This window comes from Ictidomys tridecemlineatus, chromosome Y, assembly GCF_052094955.1.
Source record: "Ictidomys tridecemlineatus isolate mIctTri1 chromosome Y, mIctTri1.hap1, whole genome shotgun sequence".
Taxonomy (NCBI): domain Eukaryota; kingdom Metazoa; phylum Chordata; class Mammalia; order Rodentia; family Sciuridae; genus Ictidomys; species Ictidomys tridecemlineatus.
Window position 1 is genome coordinate 24,666,041 of NC_135494.1, and position 20,325 is coordinate 24,686,365.

The window sequence follows — 20,325 nt, forward strand, 5'->3', positions numbered from 1 at the left end:
TCCTTTCTGCTTTCTCACCTGAACAACATCACTGGATTAACTTTCTGAAACTCTTTCATCTCACGTTAATCAGAGTAAGAAATGAATAAGCATTGTGGTTGAAAGCAGAGCTCTGGAAATAGCTAGATTTGGACTCAGTCCCAGCCCTACCACTTATGAGGCCTCAATCATCTCATCTGTAAAATGAGGATAATAATAGTACTGCCTCGTAGGCAGTGGTAAGAATTAAATGAAATATCACGTCCATATACCAGACTACCTGGCTCCTAGCAAGCCCTCAAGAGATGTTAAGGAACAGGAAAAATAATTTCGCTACTCCCAGAACTGCAGTATCTCTCAGTGTCTATGAGTTGCCTCCCTTTGCCTGATCTTTCTGGCCCTCTGGATTGCCAGTGAAGTTGCCCTGCAGCTGTGACAACCCCAGCCACCAAGAGGAGCCCTCTGCTTCAGCCAGATGCTCCTCATGTCAACATAAGCCAGGCCACTTTCAGGAAAATAACCTCTCCTTCAGTTGATTTATTTTTATTTGTTTTAATTAGCTACACATGACAGTACAATGATCTTGACATATCAAATCTTGTCATCCAACATGTGGGTAAATACTTGGGAAGCAATCTTTGAAAGACCTTTAATCAGAACATATTTTAAGGTAAGTCCAACTTAATTCAAGAAGGAAGTCCATGTGTGTGTGTGTATGTGTTAAAGGAAAACCAGGGTTAAGTTATCTGTTGTTATTATGGTTAAGGCCTTTCATGCACAAGAGCAAAAGAAAAATATACAAATAAAAAAGATTACTAGATTTGACCACACAAATGCTAAAAAAAAGTCCCTATGTCTAAAATCATGCCATAAACAAAGCTGGAAAATGAAAGACCAAATCGGGAAAAGAAAATGTTTGCACCACACATACTGAACAAAAATTAATAATTTAAAAGGGCTGTTACTAATCAATAGGAGAAAAAGACCAATAGGGAGAAATGGGCAATGGATTTAAACTGGCAAATCACAGAAAAAGAAACCCAGATGGGGAAGAAACATATGGGAAAATACTAGCCTTCTAATAATTAGATAATATCAGAGTAAAGCTGCACTTTGTTTTCTCAAATAGGACATCTTTCTATTGTGGTCAATAATGATCAGTATTGTCAGATCTGCAAATAAACAGGTTTCTTACCCTGATGGGACAGGCAGTGAGCACAACCTGTCCTGAAGCCACTCCAATGAGATGCACAAACTGTTTTTAAAAGATGTATCCTCTTGTGGGGGGTGGGGGGACTAGGGATTAAACCTAGGGTGTTTTACACTGAGTCACATCCCCAGCCCTTTTTATTTATTTATTTATTTTACAGACAGGGTCTCACTAAATTGCCTAGGGCCTCAGTAACTTGCTGAGGCTGGCCTCGAACTTGCAATCCTTCTGCTTCATCTTCCTGAGCCACTGGGATTTCAGGCTTTTGCCACCACACCTGGCAAGATACGTAATTTTTGATCAGTAATTTTGCATTTAGAACTTAATCACAAAAGAACCATCCTAGATGAGCACAAAGATTTCTGCACAAAGATTTCCATCATTACTGTTTTTTTGGAATGGAAACAAAAATAAAATAGTTTAAATTTTCAACAATAAAACGTTGAAAAGTAAATAATAGTATATTCACAGGCTAGCATGCTATGCAGCCATTCAAGATTATATTTTAGACAAATATTTAATAGTTTAAAAAATTCACCAAATTTTGTAAGTGAAAAAGTTAGGGAAGATTCCAAATATATAGTTTCGAATATATTCCTAGGGGAAGAAAATCTGGGGGTGGGGGATACATATGGGAATGTTAAGTAGCTGTCTCAGCATAGAAGAATTATCCATAATTATAATTTTTTATTATCATTTCTTTTCTAGGAGCAGAGAAGATGAATATAAGTTTAACATAACTAAATGCACCTTCCCCAGACTACCAATGTAGCTCAAGTTCCTATTTCTCCACGAGGTCTGCTTGGACCCTCCAGACCTCTCTAAACCCTTCATCCTTCTCACTCTTTCTGCTATTAATATGCATGTTATATAATCACCCATTCAATCAGATGCTTTCTTGTATTGATGTCTACCCCAGGCTTGAAAATATTAATTCCTCAACAAGATTTCATTCTGACAACTGGATTGACCTTACCAGTGGCAGATTGCATTTCCCAAAATGCCGGGAACAAATTCTTTCATCCCACATGCCCTTCCTGACATTAATACTTTTTCTATAAAGAAGCAGGGTCTATATTCTCTGTCCTTTTATCTGAGAGGGCCTGTACCTGTGGCAGAAATGATGCTATATGACTTCTGAGGCTGGGACATGAAAGAGCTAGTGTATCCATCTAGCTCTTTGAGATGCTATTTTTTGAAACCCAACTGCCATGCTGTAAGGAAGCCCAGGCCATGTGAAGAGTCCAGGGATGTTCTGGTGAACAGCCCTGGCTTAAATCCCAGTCAACAGGCACCAAGAACCACCAATATGCAAGTGGGAAAGCCTGTGAGATGATTCTAGTCCCACCTACTATGTGTTTGCAAACACATTAGAGACTGAACCAGAACTTCCTAACCAAACATAGTCAATCACCTGAACTTTGAGAGCTGATAACAATAAAATACCTGCTGTATTTAAGTCATTAAGTTTAGAGTGTTTCAATTTTTGCAATTGAAACTTGGAACTTACACTTCCTTTTTTTTCTTCTTTTTCTTTGCTACTTCATAGACCTCTCCCCTGGAAAATTTTCAGTCCTCAATCCCCTGGTCCTATAAAAACTAATCCATGTAAGTTTGTTATATAAATGAATGAATGAATGAATGAGTTCTAACCTTCATTTTATTCTTTACTTCAAAACTTGTGCATGTTAGTGAATCTTAATAATATTTCAACCTAAGAGAAATATTTCCAGCAGAGCAAATCCTTTTTATTCATATTCTGATCTTTATGTTTCCTTCTGTATAATTCCTTTCAGTTGCACCTCTAGCTACTACCCAGCATGCAGAAAAGTTAGTCACTAAAAAAAGAAGAGTTAATAAAATAAGAGGATCAGTGAAGACATTGATGGCTCTGGGGTTGCCCTTTCTCTGGAAGCAGCCTCTTTCCTGGAAAAGTCAGGAGCTCTTTGCTAACCAAAATGTTAATAAGATACTGCTATCTTCACACCTTCAGTAAATGAGATTGAAAACTACAGAAATACAGCCCCAAAGAGCAGACAGACCCTTTGACTTATGCCCAAAGTCCTGGCATCAGTGCCACCTATGCGGTATGAATTGAAGAACAAAGAGTCTGTTGTATGCAAAGCCACCATTTCAGATCTCCTCGAGGGCTAAGCATTTTCCTCTTCAGGGTCTTCCATTACAAAAGAAAATCTCCTGGGGAGGGAGCACATGCTCATGGTGTGACAGAATCAGCTGCAGCACTATCATCCTTCTGCCCAAACATCACAGAGCAATGTGTTCATAGGAGTTGGTCCTTGGACTGGGGTGCGTAAGTGTGCACAACCAAAGCAAAGGATTGTGGGTGAGGATGCCCACAGAGAAAAAAGAATTCAAAGAAGAAATGTCTAGAAACACTGAAATCTAGCTTCCCTGTTCTACAACTTCAACAAAATTGTTTGACCTTCTATTCACTTGATGGGAAATGGTTAAATCTGGCTCTTCATTTTTGTGGGTGTTTGTTTTGGTAATCAATGAATTGGAGTTACCTGCAACTAGTGTAGTTCCCCTCTTTTAGTAGGCCTCAACAGCTCTACCTTATCCTTTGCTTTTGCAAGTGCCCTCAATGTCATGAGCAGGAAGAGTCACCTGGACCACAAGATTCCTTTGCCTCAACGCTTCTCATCTCACCAGCTGGACCTAGTGACTCAAAAAGTTAAGAATGTCACGACTCAAAGGAAGAAATAGGGAAGAAGCAGGATCTATTCCAAGCACAGCTTTACATGAAATGCTCTTTAAAGGCAATGGGATCCTCTCCCAGCCTGAAGAAGAGTTTCATGATTGACTTCCTCACCATTTTTTCTCTCAACACTGTTCAAAGCAAGGATGTGAGGATGATTGGCATCTTTTCTGCATTTACCCAACATTTTAGAGGTCACGGATTTGTGGCCACCCATATCAGCTTGAGTTTGCATCTCAATGTGCAATTTTCTGGCCTCACTAGACACCCCACCAGAAAGCTGCTGACATGGGATTTGACATACTTGACACCAAGTATTTGGTTTGATAAGAATCGAATGCAAGAAAAAGGTATTTTCTTTTCCCTTTTCCCAGAGGCATGCTTTTTTTATTTTTCCTGCCAATAATCTTTGCCAGACAAGAAAATGAAGTTCAAGGTAAAGTTCGTTCCCTATGTTTCTCAGCAAATTTCTAAAATCAAGCTCGCTGCCATTGTCATCGCCACCACTCTCCCCACCCTCACTATGTTGCCTCATATTCTATCTTTCCTAGCACCTAAACAGGTTGGCCTCATTACTTTCACCATCTCCATCACTAGTGCCAATTAATCATCACCATTAACATCCTCCGAATAATGGCCTTAGCAAACCCCAACTGGGAGAGGCCTGTTCCCATCGCTGCAGGAATTTCCATATTAAGACTTTCAAGCTCGAAAGCTCTGGAATGCACTAATGGAGAGAAAGTGTGTTGGAAAAGACCCCTGGGAGAAGCTGGGAGGGGAAAGCATGCCCCAGTCGCCTCTCAAAATATCCAGCAAGCAGCCATCGGGGAGCATGTGCCCGTTCTTTGAACTCCCTCAAAGCACCTTCCCTCTGTTCTAAATCCAGGACCAGCTTTGTACAGGGCTTGCTGTTTCTGGATTAATCCTTGGCCCTTGTTCAAGCCCTGGACTGCGTCAGGATGTTCACATACCCCAGCAGGCAGGCACTGCTAAACAAGCTTTTCCGGCAGGACCCCTTTCCTGTGACACGGATTCCAAGCCCCAGCCCTGAGCGTCTGTGCTCCACCGTCTGAGAAGGCAGCTGCGCCTCGTTCTCGTTTCCACTCGCGTCTTCCTGGAGGAGGACCCCACACCTCCACCATCCCAGTCATCGGCTGCTCGATCCTTTCCTGAGACACTCTATTTTCAGCTCCATATCATATCACGGACTCTCCTTCCCCATGGAGCAAGCTGGCGAAACATTTTTCCTTGCCTAAGCATTTGCTTCATCTCTGACTCAGATCTCAAATGCAATGAGGGGGCGAGGAAGCCAACAGGGCACCAGGAGGGAAGCCTCTGCCAGCACACTGCACCTCAGTCCACGGGCGACTTACTGTGTGAGGCTGAGCTTGACAGCTCCCCCCTCGGAGCCCCCATCTCACTTCCTGTTGTCGGAGAAAGGGTTTTGCACCATCTGCTTCCTTAGGTGTGGCAGGAGACTAACACTATTTTCCTAAATGCATTTCCAAAATTAAACACTTTCTCTCTTGGGGGGGTTTCTCTCCACAAAGGAATCTTTATTGAAATGGTTGCCTTTGTCATTCTTAACTAGCAGGGCATTCCTTCACATCACTATCATTGATGTCATCAATGATGTCATGAAGCAGGGAGCATGGCAGCCTTGAGACTGCCATCCCCAGGATCTCTTTAATGCCTCCCAAGAAAGAGTTCTCTAACTAAAAATGGGTGCTGCATCCGTTGGCAATGTTGACATTATCAAAAATGCTATTTCTACTGTGTTTAATGTTTTCCTGCTTCTTTTTGTCTCTGTCCGGTTCCTTGAGGACTTGGATGATGAAGGGAGAGACAGAAAGTGTCACCTTAATGTGAACTTGTCTGTTCTGAATGGTCCACTGTCATCCTTAGACTACTCCAGTCACTGGTTGCCAAGGCAATGCCATCACCCAACCCATCACCCGGGGGTCTAAGGGCAGATATGGTGCTGACTTCCCTGTTGGTGCACCTCAGGTACAGTGTAATCTTGCTAGGGTCTAACTAGAGGTGCTTGGTGGATGTAGTTTGGTCAGATGAACCTGGAAATGAGAAGACCAAGGGGAATTACACCTTGGCTTCACCAAGCCAAAAGCAGAAAGCTGCCCCAAATATTTTTATACAGTTTTCTTGTCCTCTTTGTTGCATTTACATATAATATGTTGTCTAAGTCCCAGCCAAGCCTGTGAGCAGATCACAGTGGTATTATTCCCATTTTACAGATGAGAACCAGACCCTGCACAGTAGAACATCTTTCAAGGTCTTGGTTATCTGGATATTGGGGGCTGGCATCCCAGACTGTTGTCACTTAACACTACACTGCCCACCACTTCCCTGGGTAGAATGAATGTAAGCCACAAAACATGCCTGAAACCAGCCAAAGGAAGCAAAAAAAAAAATTATGAATGGATTGTGAAATGTGAGTTCATTGAGAAAAGCAACTGTTCAGACATGCACCAGTGAGGACACATAGAACACAGAAGGCCTGAAGTCACCCGGAGCCACAGACACCCCCCAAGTCATCAGTGCCAAAAGAGGAGTTGGGGATCAGCTCATGAGACCCCTCCAGCTTGTAGATGAGGCGAAGAGAGCCCAGCAAAGTCACTGGGTAGTCGAGGCCACTCCAGAACTCAGCTCATCTGTTTCCAAAAGCTCTCCCCTCTGAACTTTCCCTCTCTTTCCACAAGAAGGACATGACCCCCTCACAGAGTGGAGGCTCCAGCATTTCACTAGGAGCCAGGAGAGTTGGCCCTCGGCCATGGATACAGGCAGAGTAACCGAACACCCAGCCAAGGAACTTCAGAGTAACCAGTGAAGCATTCTGTGAAATTGTGTCTTCAGTGAGCTGCCTCAGGGCCCGAGGTAACGCCATTGGGTACCTAGTAACATGAGTATGACATGCAGGACTCCAGTACAGATGTGAAAATGCCATGTAGGATTGTTGATACCCAGAGAAAATTGTAGCCATGATACCCTGTTGTAACTTAATCAAATGTCCATTGGCAGAGGGCAAGGTTCTGAAAAGACAGACCAGGCTACAAATGTGTCTTGACAGAAAGAAAGGGGTTCCTGGCTGAACATGGAGCTCTGGCTAAGGAAAGCTGAGTCTAAGCTCTGACTCCTCCATCTGGAGACCAGCCCTGGATACTTGGGATCAAGAGGAAGGGAAAAGTGACAAAGACATATGGATAGAGAAACCTTCTGGACCAAATAGTCAAAAAAAAAAAAAAAAAAAACACATGCAAACTGGTTATCTTCATCTATTTTGTACGGCTGTAACAGAATGCCTGAGACTGAGTAATCTATAAAGAACAGAGATTTATTTCTTACAATTCTGGAGGCTGAGAAGTCCAAGGTCGAAGGTATGGTGAAGGCTTTCTTGCTGCATTATCCCACAGCAGAAAGTAAAAGGGGCAAGTGTATACACGTACTCATGCGGAGCAGAGAAGAGGGTCAACCTTATCCTTCTATCAGGAATCCATTGCCTCAATAACTAACCCCTGCCTGGGATAACTAACTCACTCCCACAACACCAACATTAATCCTCTTGAAGATCGCACCTCTGAACACTGTTGCACTGGGGTTAAATTTCCTACAGATGAACTTTAGGGGTCACATTTGAACTGTAAGACTGACTTAAGTATTCAAAATAAATAAATAAATAAATAAATATTTTTTAAAATAAAAAGACTGTATTGGCTTTTGAAACCCAAATGTTGAAAGGTGCTCTAGCCCCAGACCCAGCAGGCTCTCTTCTCTGCCTTGCTCTGACTTACTTCAGTCAGTTGCATTCTCCTCAAAAACAGCAAACATTGTCCAGGACAGCTTCGGACTCACAGGCCAGCAGCTTGTCACCAGCAATAGAGGTATGAACTCTGAGTAGCTGAACTAAGACCCTGTGTGCCTCCTAACTAATCACTGAGCTCTGATTGGTCAGATCTAGGCTACACTGCTTTCCAAAGCACCACTGGACTGACAGCTGAAACTGTCAATCAGCTGGATGCGTCAGGTGGGCAACACTCTCGGCCCACCCTACCCCCATGCTATGGCTGCATTGATGAAGGTCCTCAGAAGCCAGACCCCAATTGGGGAGCATCTCTGCTGAGGGACCCCCTGGCTATGACAGATGCCATAATGATGGGCTCCTGGTGCTCCAGGGTCTTGAGCCCCACACAAGGATAAAAATTCCTGGAAGAAAACTCAGGGCATTCCAGGACTGAGTATCACATTTCCTCCAGAAGGAAACTGTCAAAAACACCAACCAAAGTCACATCATTAGTTTGTTTATTATTTGTTGATTGTCTCTTCCAATATAACTATTAGCCCTATGAGATCAGAGACCCTGAATATGTTCTCACTTGTTGATTCCCAGCAGCAAACCCAGGTGGTCCCTGGCACAACTTAGGAGCTCAGTTAACCCATCTACATGGCCAGAGCCCAGAATGCTCCTGAGGCTCTCCCCTGGGCTTCACCTCTACTCAGCCCTGGTACTTGTGCTGCTTTTTTGGGTCCCAGGATAAGTTCTGACCGAGTATAAACAGAGATCCCTTCCCTGGGTTCCCTGAGCACAAGGAAAACTGGCCCAGTATTGCTCTCAGCCTCCCATGTTTCAGGTACACAGGGGACTCCCCCTCCCCCTACTAGGGCCTACAGATGCTTTGCTGAAGTCAAGCCATGGAGATCTGCTCGTGAAAGTGTGATGCCCCGCCCAAGGGAGAAAGAGCTGGGGCTACTGCAGGTTTGTTAAGGGACTGGCTGGTCCAGATCCCCTGGGTCTGAGTGAGGCAGCAGGAGACCAGAGCACAAGGGGGATCCCGGGGTCCGCATGGAAGGAAGACCCACAGGGAGGGGAGGGAGCTATAGATTGGGAAGGGGACATGGCACATGGTCTAAGCAAAGCTCTGCTTTCCTTGCTCAGACCTCCCATTTCCTCTGTCTGGGGGAGGCAAGGAGGAGTTGGGGAGGTGGCTGTCGTCTTCCTTTCTGCTCAGACACCGGTAATCACAGGCTCCATCAGACTCCCCGTCCCTATGTGGAAGCTGCTCACCACAGCGAGAACCTCAGCCCCAGACTGGAGTTGCCTAGCAACTCAGAGTCCTGAAAAGAAAGCAGAGGAGCTAGACAGAAAAGGGCAGAGGGAATGGGCCTGTCAGAGGCAGGAAATAGGTGCCAACAGCCTTAGGCATAGGCTGCAAACTCAGGGCAGCTTCACAAGCCCCCTGCACCCTCTACCCAGCATGCTACCATTCCCTACCCTCAGATAAGTGGGCAGCATTCCACACCTAGAGATGCTTCCCTTTTAAACCACTCACTTTCCTTCAAATTACAAATACCTGGAGAGGATCTGACTTCTGGGCTGCCCCATGGCAGTTTGGGAGGAACTTAACAGACCCTTCTGAGTAAGAGGGAAGGGAAAATGGGAAGTGCATTATGAGCCCATCCTAATCAATCCTGGGTTTTCCACTCTTCTGTCTATTAAGCCCATTCCATTCATCTCCATTCATAATTTGCTCACTGGTGTCAAAAGTGTCAGGTTTGGGTGTTTGACAGCCAACTACATGACACTTAGTGACTGCTTACTTCATAGTGTTTCAGTTTTTTCTAAAATAATCCCCATTCAGGAGTTGTTGTGAAAGGTAAGCAAAATAATGTATTTGAGATCCCTGTACAATGTTTGGCATGTAGAATGCACATAGCATGTGCTAGTTTCCCTTCGTGCAGACTGAAATCACAATGCCATAGTCACTGGAGACCCCTGAAGTCTATAGAGCCCCTCCTCTTTGGTGACAACTAACTAGACTCTAATTTGGGAAGTAAAATTTAATTCCAAGACTACAGAAATCCCTGGGAGCCAACCTTGACCTCCACCCTTGCCCTTGAAGAATGCATTGCTCAGTGGGCAAAGCTGAACCCTGTCTGCCAGAGAGCAATAGATAATGGCTCAGTGTGCAGCTCCTGTGTTAATTGGGTGTTCCATTGACTTTATTTTTCATCACTATTGGGGCCATTCTTGCATCTAGTTGCCTGTTTTGGGTTATTTCAGTTACTGCATGGTGATGCTTATGGCTCCGTCTACCTATCATCGTTTTACCGTGAGAGCCAAAGACTTTATCTGGAAAAGAGTTCTCTGGCCAGTGTCAGACCTCTTGATAAAACCAGGGGGTTCATTTTAGACCCTTGGGTCAGGATTTAAGATCAAGAGTCAACTAGCAAATAGAAGTGCTTTATAAACTAACAATCTTGTGTTGCTCTATTCATCCATCTTTCCACTACTTACCAAGTTGGGCTTAGTTCTGCACTAAGTGTAAGGGATGCATAAAAAAAGAGAGAAAATGCACCAGACTGAGTTTTCTGCCCAATAAAGGAAAATTTTAAAATAGCACATTATTAGAATTCAAATAAAGCTGTTTCTCTTGTCAGGGCAGGAGTAGTTCAGAGAAATACTGGAAATGGCCAGCCATGGAAAAGGGCTCCTGGGGCAGAGGGCATTTTTTGAAGCTCCCTATTTTCACCAAAACTTGAGAAAAAAAAACAATTTTCAAAAACAATTTGACCTTTTCCAAATTTCACATTCCTAGACCCAACTGAACCCTAGAAAAAAAAAGATACCTAAGGATGGAGAGAAAAGTGACAGGCAAGCAAGGACCCCAAAGCTTGAAGGATATTAGAACTGATGGTGAATTGACAGGAGAGAAAAGAAGAGGGGACAAGTGTGCCCCTGGTGTCATTTCCACAGCTGCCTGTTTGGGTGTCTGATTAACAATCTTATACATCAGCTTGGCCTTGAGTCTTCATTCATTCATTGTTCTCACAGTAGAGCAGTTCTGTCCGCCATGTTGCCAAGGCTGTGGGCTGTGTGGTGTAGAGTGTGCGCGCGTGTGTGTGTGTGTGTGTGTGTGTGTGTGTGTGTGTGTCCACATATGTATGTTGAGAAGATTTCTGAATGTGCTGCTGAGGCAAGGAAGGAGGACCCACAGTGCATGCAGACAGAGACTGAATTGCATGTATGGATAAAGCTGTACAGATTCGTGATGGAAAGCACCATGATCTCAACATAAGAACTGGTTTGCAAGCCTGAAGTTGGGAATTTGGAGAAGTGTCTGACCATTTTGTTTCTTTCAGGGTCCCCATCCAGATTTATTCGTGGGACAAGATTTTGCAGCAGAGATAATCTAAAATAAAAGGCCCTTTCTCCCGAGCTTCCCAGAGTCATCCTGGTGATTATCAAGCATTCCTACCCTGGCTTGGATCATATTTCATACTTGATCTCAAGTGAGCTGATCTCTGAGCGGGACAAGATAGAAGTCATGAACATGGATATCTAGATCTCCTAATGGCTAATTCCTCAGGAAAGATAATGCAGGAAAGAGACCCCATGGGCCAACCCTTCTTCATCCTCACTTCTGTCCTGCTCAGGAGATCCCTTAATACCTCCAGGGTTTGGCCTTTCATTCTCACTCCCAGTTTTTGACTGCAGCATTCCGTGTTCCAGGAATTTTCTTCCCCTGCTCCATGGCTATTCAAAACCTCTGCATCTGCTAGGCTAACACCACAGCACTCTCTCCACTGTCTCCTCTCAGATGCCTTGTGCAAACTGCTTCTTGGGAAGTCTACTCCACCTTCTCAATGTTTTGTCTTCCTGAGGCAACTCTTCCCCAGTCAAAGACTCTGACTTAGAACAGACTCTTTATAAAACCTTCCTCTCTTGAGTTGACTCTGGAGCAGCCATGTAGCAAGACTCTGGAATAGGGTGCGGTTCACATGAGCAGAGGACTTCGGTGTTTACACAAAGCCACTTCCTGAGAAAAACACAATTTGAGACTCACAATACTCCTTGATGGAGAACAGGAAAGAGCTTAATATCCCCATGTTACAGAAAGGAAAGAGGAGGTTCATAGAGATTCATGGTTTAAAATTGTAAAGCCATATAGCCAGTCTGGCAAATCCAGGCAGCCAGTCCAATCTACACTGCTCTCACTGCAGTAGGAGAGAGACCTTCAAATCAAAGCATTTCCTTGATACCACTCAGGTCCTCATTTCAACTGTTTGTTGAAATACACAGCTTAATGCCTTCTAGACAAAGTGTCCCTAATAACATTTACATATTTTATAGATTTTCATTTATTTTATTGTAAAAAATGGTTTTAATTTATTTCCCTTTTATGTGTGTAGAATCTAAGTTTAGCTACTTTATTTCATTTTGTGTGATTCATTTCCAGTAGTGATTTGATTTGGTTTTCAGTTTTTAATATTTCCCATTTTTTCTCTTTTTCAAAACAGTCAGTTCTCATCAGTGTCACTAGCATCAAAATAATACATGCAACAGAAAATAAAAAATGTCTATGAATTTACAAAATGTTGCTACATGAAAATATTTTAGTTTTATTTTATGTACCTACTTTATATTGAAGGAAAAATTTTTAATACTGAATTAATATACAAGTCTTTTTCTTAAATCAACTATGAAAATACTCTTTGCAGAGGTAATAACTAAACTGTTAACTCAATCTTTTTGTAAAAAATATATTTATTTATTTGTTTGTTTGTTTGCTTATTTATTTTTATGTGGTGCTGAGGATCGAACCCAGTGCCTCACAAGTGTGAGGCAAGCACTCTACCACTGAGCTATAACCCAGCTCATGTTACTCAATCTTTAAAAAAAAAATTTCAAATATTTGAACTACAGTTTCAGCAATAATTAAAGTGAAGCTAAAAGAGCATTTTTGTATATGATTTGGATTTCTGTTTTTTATATATAAAACTACTCAGAGTTGTGATATATTTAAAGCAAGTTGACTTTAATTACAATTATGAAACACTTTAAAGTGTCCTTTAATATTTGGATATATCATCTTTTCAATTAAAAACATGCCAGTAACATTTTTCCAAAAATGAGTATAATATTTTCTTAGTTATGAATAAATAAAAGATCTACATTAACAATCTCAAATACACACTACTCTACTAATTATCTTAGAGCTTTTAAATTTAAGTTTCTACTTGTACAGAAAATAACACACTCACTAGTGTAAACAGAAACAACATAGAGAATATCTGTGTATTATGATTTTAGAAAACTCAGATGTATGTGACATGTTCTTAGTAAAGTGTTTATTATTTTGCCTCATTAAATGAGTTATTTAGGGACACTAGTTTAAAAGACTTTAGTCTCTTATTATGTAATTTTCAGTTACTTAATATTGTTTTCCATGTTTTTTTTTTCTCCCATAGATTTGTCCTTGATGAGTGGCTCTGGGTGACACAATTTAAGTGAGAAAGGAATTGCTTTGCCATGTGCAACCATCCTATTCAGATTTTTATTCTCACAGAAGCACCAAGCAACAGAAACCTAATAGCTTTAGAACTACTAAAAAATCTGTTATGATTACTGATTCTGAAAGATTACTCAAAAATGTTTCTGAAATTGGCTGGCTAAGTTTGAAGTGGTAACAAAGGTAGTGTTCATTAATGCATAGGGGCTGCAGGTCCACTTAATGCTCAGGCCTTCTGAAAAACGGACACTCTACAGGATTCTTGCCTTCGTCTTAATAGACATAATGAATTTTTTTTTTTACACCAACAAAGTTTTTAAAAAGAAAGAATGGCTATGGGGTACATTATTATACTTTATCTCATAGTGGTCATATCACATGGAGTAGTATTTCTGGGTAAGCTGTTGTTGATGATTTTCTTTCTTTTAAAAATCTCCCTCCCCAACTCCTTCCTTCTTTCAACAGGAAAATAGACTAACTTATCATATACCTTGACAAATGCAACTGGCATTTTGCCTTGGTCAATGGCATATTTTTATAATAAAGTATTCTTGTCATATAATATTGAGCTGCTACATTTCCATGTGCTTGCTTCTAACAAAACTTACTTGGACAATGGATTTTGAACCTCTCTCTGCTGTTCTTCTTTGATCACTGTGTCTGATCTTTATCCTTAGGTGCAACTTCTATGTATGAAAGAAAAAGCCATGGTGAATTCCTGATTCAGCCCAGACCACAGAGTATTCTCTATTACTCTACCTCTATTTCTAAACCTTCCTTTATTTTTTTCTATCCTCTAACTTCCAGTCTCTGAACAGGGCTAGAAATGAGGACTCTATGGAAGGGCAAAATGGAACTAAACAGAGCAGGGGTCACTTTTGAAGGGGACCAATTTAAGCTCTGCCTAGACTTTTCTGTGATTTGGTGCTTGCTTCTCCTGCCTGGTTCAACATTTTTGCTCAGTCTAAATTCCAGGGGTACCTGTGTAGAGTAAGCAGGCCACATTCCTTCCTTTATGAGCAGAAACTATATGGCCTTAGAATAATAGTTAGGCCTGAATGTTGTGCTTTTCTACTTCTCAGTATATTAGCCATCTTAGCCTGTTTCTGTTTCTACAATAAAATACCTGGAGTGGGTAATTTATAAAGAGTATAGCTTTCTTATCTAGTGGTTTTGGAGTCTGGGAAGTCCAAGACCACAGTGCCAGCATTTTCTCAGCATCTGAGGAGGGCCTTCTTACTGCATCAAAATATACCAGAGAGCATCACAAGGTGAGCCAAACTGGCTTTTAAAAATAGACCACTCTCAGTATAACCCATTAATCCATGAGTTGATTAATTCATTCATAAAGGAAAAGCCTTCACAACATAATCTCCTCTTAAAGGTCTCACCTGGACCAACCTTTGAATATCTCACAATAGGGATTAAATGTCAACAGAAGTTTTGATGGGGGCATTGAGACCATAGTTTTAATAAAATAATGAGCCTTTGATTATTCAGAGAAAATTGGGCAAGATAATTTTGCCTGTTAACATAAATGCTCAAAGGAAGGGGGATTTTCTTTAATTACACTGTCAACTCATAATTGATGTAGAAAATGCCCATTTAAACAATTCAAAGAAAAATAGCTAATGGTTCCATTACTCAGATATTGTCATTGTTAACTTTTTTGTGTGTTTTCTTTCAGATACACACACACACACACACACACACCTATTTTTTATTTATTTTTCTTTCTTTCTTTCTTTCTTTCTTTCTTTCTTTCTTTCTTTCTTTCTTTCTTTCTTTCTTTATGTTCTATGACCACAAGGATTGAACTCTGGGGCACTTAACCACTGGGACACATCCCCAGTCCTTTTACTTTTACTTTTTTATTTTCTTGTGCTTGTAGATGGATAGAAAGCCTTTATTTGATTTGATAATTTTTATGTGGTGCTAAAGATGAAACCCAGTGCCTCACACATTCTAGGCAAGTGTTTTGCCACTGAGATATAGTTCCAGCCCTCCCCAGCCCTTTTTTATTTTTTATTTTGAGACAAGGTTTGGCTAAGTTGCTGAGGCTGGCCTTGAACTTGTGATCCTCCTGCCTCAGCCTCCCAAGCCTTTAGGATTATAGGCATGCACCAACATGCCTGGCTCTACCTGTTTTAAAAAGGTATTCATACTCAGAAATTTCTTGTGTAGATCTCAAAAGTGCCACTATTTCCATTACCATGACTGTTTTACTATGTCATATTACAGCACTACTAAATATGAGCTAATATGAGTTAATGGAAGCAATGAGAGCTGTTAGGACTTTCTTATCTTTTGAGTGTCCATTGTAGGCTGGCTTGTATATAGAAAAGAATACCAAGTTCTAGAGTCTTGCTCTTCAGAGCTACTAACCCACCTGTGGAATGCTATTTGAGGAACTAGATGTTTGACCTCAATACCCTGAGAGTGAGAACTTTTAAAATATGATGTTTAAAATTGTCACTTAAATGTAAAATTATATTATTATTAAAATATTAGTACTTGCACAAACGGATAATCAGTAAGAAGACTTCCTCCTATCTCTTTCTTATTAGATCATCCTCCTGAGAAAAACAAGGATACTGGTTTCTTGTGTTTACTTCAAATAGATGTTCCACACATAGTGATTTAGAAATGCTCTCCAGAGACTGAGGCAAGAGAATTTTGGTTTTAAACTCTTTGATACATTTGGACTTCATTTTGGTTTAAGGCATGAAGTAGGGAAAGTTAGGTTTCTTAAAATAAATTATATTTCCTGGATTGATACTAGCTACAAAATTCTTCCAAACTCCTGACTTCAAACTAGTCTTAAAATATCACCTAATTTTCTCTTGTTATTTTGGCTTATTCAGAAGCAAAATGAATATTCAACAATTATAAATAAGATATACCATATAATGTATAAATATCATTATTTATGTAACAAGAGGCTTTTATGGACATTACTCATGCAAGTCCAACTTGCATGAGTAAGAACTTAAAAAATTCTTTACTTTCCATGTGAAGGAAATCAGAACAAAATTTTTAACCAAGACCAGCAATTTCAAAATTAATTTCAAAATTCTGTAAAAATTGATTTGAGTATTTCACTAAATGATGCTAGAGTAATTGGACAGCCATACTTTTTTAAAAAAAAAAGAGGATCTCAACACATACCTCACACCTTACAGAACATAACTCAAAATGGATCACAGAACTAAATATAAAATACAATACTATAAAATGTCCAAAAAAAAAAAACAGGACAAATTTTATGACTTTTGGTGTGGCCATGTATTTTTAGATATAACACCAAAAGCCCAATCTGTGGAAGAAAGATTGGTATGTTTGACTTTATTAAACTTTAAAAGTGTTGCACAAAAGACAGCATTAAGGTAACGAAAAGACAAGCCAAAGACTGGAAAAATATCAAGAGGCTGATTGGATACTTCAGAAGCTATTCTAAGGCCATTTGGACACAGGAGAGAGTAATTCCTGCACCATATCTATTTTCAGTTTGAATGGTAATGGCTGATGTTCACAATGATGGTACTGAGGGCCTGCTCCTCTCAAAGCATCACAGAACATCAGTGTTAAGACTCAGGATGGAAAGTGAACCCACACATTTTAAGGGGAAAAGTGAGGGTCAAAGCATAATAATGCATACATTCTATTGAACCAACCACTAATCAAAAGACTAATCCCTCAGGAATTTCAGTGATTGGATACCCTGTACTGTGCAAAGATGGAGTGTGTGTCTTTTGACTGAGGTTCCTGGCATCAGCCTTTTGATCTATAAGTCCCTTTCCCAGCCCCTTGTAAAGAACAAAATAAATTGCAGAAACATAAGGAAAATTATGATTTCCTCAAACCATTTTAATATCTTTTTAATTTTTATGTATGGTAACTTTAGGAAGGTATTTAAATGTGACTTTATTAGAAGTATATGTTGGATAACTCTGGAATTAGGAAATCTGTGTTTTTGTCCCATTTATTCCAAAGCACATCTGTGGCCTATATTCAATTATGAATTTTACCTTTGATGGTGAAAACATTCTTAATCCTGATCAGATGAAGGCAGTGATAATAAAATGTTTTTTTTTCTATTTCTGTAAGTTATTGATTCAATGTGGTGCAACTTGATCCTGTCTTCTAAATTAAGAAATCACAGGCTTTGAGATATTAGTTTTCCAAGTTTGGAAAGAGGATAACAGAAAGTCTAAAATAGGTCAATAAGCAAAATTAATCTGTGTAAGGGCAAGTTAATACATAAGCAACAAAAAATAATTAAAACACATACACTGGATAAGAATAAGACACTTAAAAAACAATATGGTTGAACATTCAGCAAGCCAATCTGTAAATTAGATATGAACTCAAAACAAACTGGGGCAGCTAAAAAGACTTATGTACCGTGCAGGAGTCCAAGGTGGTGATGGGTTGAGGAGAAGAGCTCTTGCACTTAGCAGTCTTTCCGTGTACGCTACTGTTACTTCCTGTTTGAACTTCTAGGGTCAACCTCTATTGTGTATGCATATACCCGCATTTCTCTTCACCTGCAAAGACTGTGAACTCTCAACTAGTTATGACCTTTACATCTTAATGTACTCCCACTAAGTAGCACACAATAAATTCTCTCTCTAGATATACATAATGTGTGTTTATGTATAGATACACATATTCAAACTCATAGTGTATTTAAATAAACAGCCGTGAAAGATTAGAAGACTGAGTATTCCAAAACCATATGGCTAACAGAAAGCTAAAAATTCAGCAGCAATCCAGACAGTCTAGAAAAACTATTGAGGCTGGAGGACTAACCAAGATTAAAAACTAAGTTCAAAAGTTTACAAAAACTGAAAACTTTAGCATTTCATAGTTCAAAAGAACTAGAAGAAAATCTTTGGTGGGGCTCTCTTACTTCAAGATGAATTCATTTTCAACTCTGAACTGTTGCCATACTAGGTGCTGCAGGACTTTAACAAAGTAGACATAAACTGTGAGCTCCAAGGACTCCAGCCCAATAATGGGCATAAGACAAAGAACAATAAATACAAGTTAAAATATTTGAATATTGACAAATGAAAGAAGAAAGGGTCTCAGATTATGAATGAGATTTCCATAGGGAGGAATAAGAGGGAATTAATCATGATTGAATAAATGCACAGAGGCAGGAATGTTTGGGTGGATAATTGGGGAATGGAGTTTACTGAAATTTGGCCAGATGCTTTAACATATATAGTACAATGGTGATAGACCAGGCCAGCAAGAGGGACATGGAAGTTTTTTTTAATAAATTTTTTGACAATTTATTGAGATATAATTCATATACAATACAACTCACCTATTTAGAGTATGCAATTCAATGTGTTATGGTATTCAGAGCTGTGCATTCTTCATCACAATCTAATTTTACACTGAAAACTATAAAACATTGCTGAAAGAAATTTAAAGAAGACCTAAATAAAAAAATTAAGGACTATAAAACTTAATTTTGTAGCATTTTTGTCCCTCTTAAAAGAAACCCATAAGATTCCTCATAAAACTAGGGATGGAACCACTATGTGACCCAGCTATCCTACTCCTCAGTATTTATCCAAAAGAACTGAAATCAGTATTCTATTTTTTTTAAGAGAGAGTGAGAGAGGGGGAGAGAGGGGGAGAGAGAGAGAAGACTTTAATAGTTATTTTTTAGTTTTCAGCGGACACAACATCTTTCTTTGTATGTGGTGCTGAGGATCGAACCCGGGCAGCACGCATGCCAGGCAAGCGCGCTACCGCTTGAGCCACATCCTCAGTCCTGAAATCAGTATTCTATAGTGATGCAGCCACCTCAATGTTTATAGCAGCCCAATTCATAATAGCTAAATTATGAAATCAACCCGGGCACCCATAAATAGATGAATGGATTAAAATGTGGTATACACACACAATAGAGTTCTACTGAACCATAAAGAAAAATGAAATTATGGTATTTTCTGGTAAATGAATAGAAATGGGACTTATCATGCTAAATGAAATAAGCCAAGCTCAGAAACTCAAAGGTCAAATGTTTTCTCTCATATGTGGAAGCTAGAATAAAATAAAGGAAAGGGGAGGGAAAGATAGGATATCATAAAGATAATGGGAAAATCAGTAGTGTAGAAGAAGGAGACTGAGAGGCAGAGTGGAGGGATGGGAAGGGGGAGGTAATGAGGAATGAATTCTTTAAAAACCACAGTATGTACATACATAAATATGCCACAGGGGATTCCATCTTTAAGTGTAAGTGAAACAAACCAATGAAATATAAATAAATAGATAAGCAAAATGAAGTCTAGTAGAGAAAGGAGAATGGAAGAGGGGAGGGAGGACAGGAGGGAAAAGTGAGAGGGAAAACTGAAATCTAATTCCATGCATGTATGAGTATTTCAGGATGAAATCAAATTACTATGTATAACTATAAAGCTCTAATAAAAAAAAGAAAGAAACATATAGGCATTAGCCATAAAAACCCATTCTCTGGTATCTGCCCTCCCCTACCATCCTCCAATTCTAGCCCTAGGAAATTACTCGTCTACTTTCTAGTCTAAGGATTTGTCTATTCTGGACATTTCATGTAATTGGAATCATACAGTATGTGGCATTTTGTTACTGAATTCTTTCTCTCTTTGGCATAATATTATTAAGGTTCATCATGTTGTAACATGTTTCAGTACTTCATTTCTTCTTATTGTACAGATATATTACACTTTATCCATTTATCAGTTGATGGATATATGAGTTGTTTTTATTTTGGAGTATTGTGAATAATGCTGCTACAAACATTTGTACACACGTTTTTGTTTGTTCTTGTATGTTCTTTATTTATTTTGGGTATATTCCTAGACATAAATTGCTGGGTCATATGGTAACTCTTTTTTTGACTTTTTTGAGGAATTGTCAAACTGTGTTCCAAAGAATATTCACCATTTTATATTTTCATCAGCAATGTATGGGAGTTCCAATTTCTCCACATCCTTGTTAATACTTGTATCTGTCATTTTTTAATATTTTTTTTAGAGAGAAAGTGAGAGAGAGAGAATTTTTTAATATTTATTTTTTAGTTTTCAGTGGACACACATCTTTATTTTTTTTTTAATTTT

The 20,325-nt window shown here is 39.7% G+C and overlaps 2 protein-coding genes across 2 annotated transcripts in view; both read left to right on the forward strand.

The window, feature by feature from the left end:
* The window catches only part of LOC144372125 (voltage-gated potassium channel KCNC4-like), a 52,375-nt gene extending 49,227 nt beyond the window's left edge, over positions 1-3,148 (forward strand). Inside the window, exon 3 of the transcript XR_013432181.1 lies at positions 2,986-3,148. The gene's annotated coding sequence lies outside the window, so the exon portion shown is untranslated. The remainder of the gene's footprint in view (positions 1-2,985) is intronic.
* Positions 1-20,325, forward strand: part of LOC144371896 (mitotic checkpoint serine/threonine-protein kinase BUB1-like) — a 551,680-nt gene that overhangs the window by 14,768 nt on the left and 516,587 nt on the right. The window lies entirely within an intron of this gene.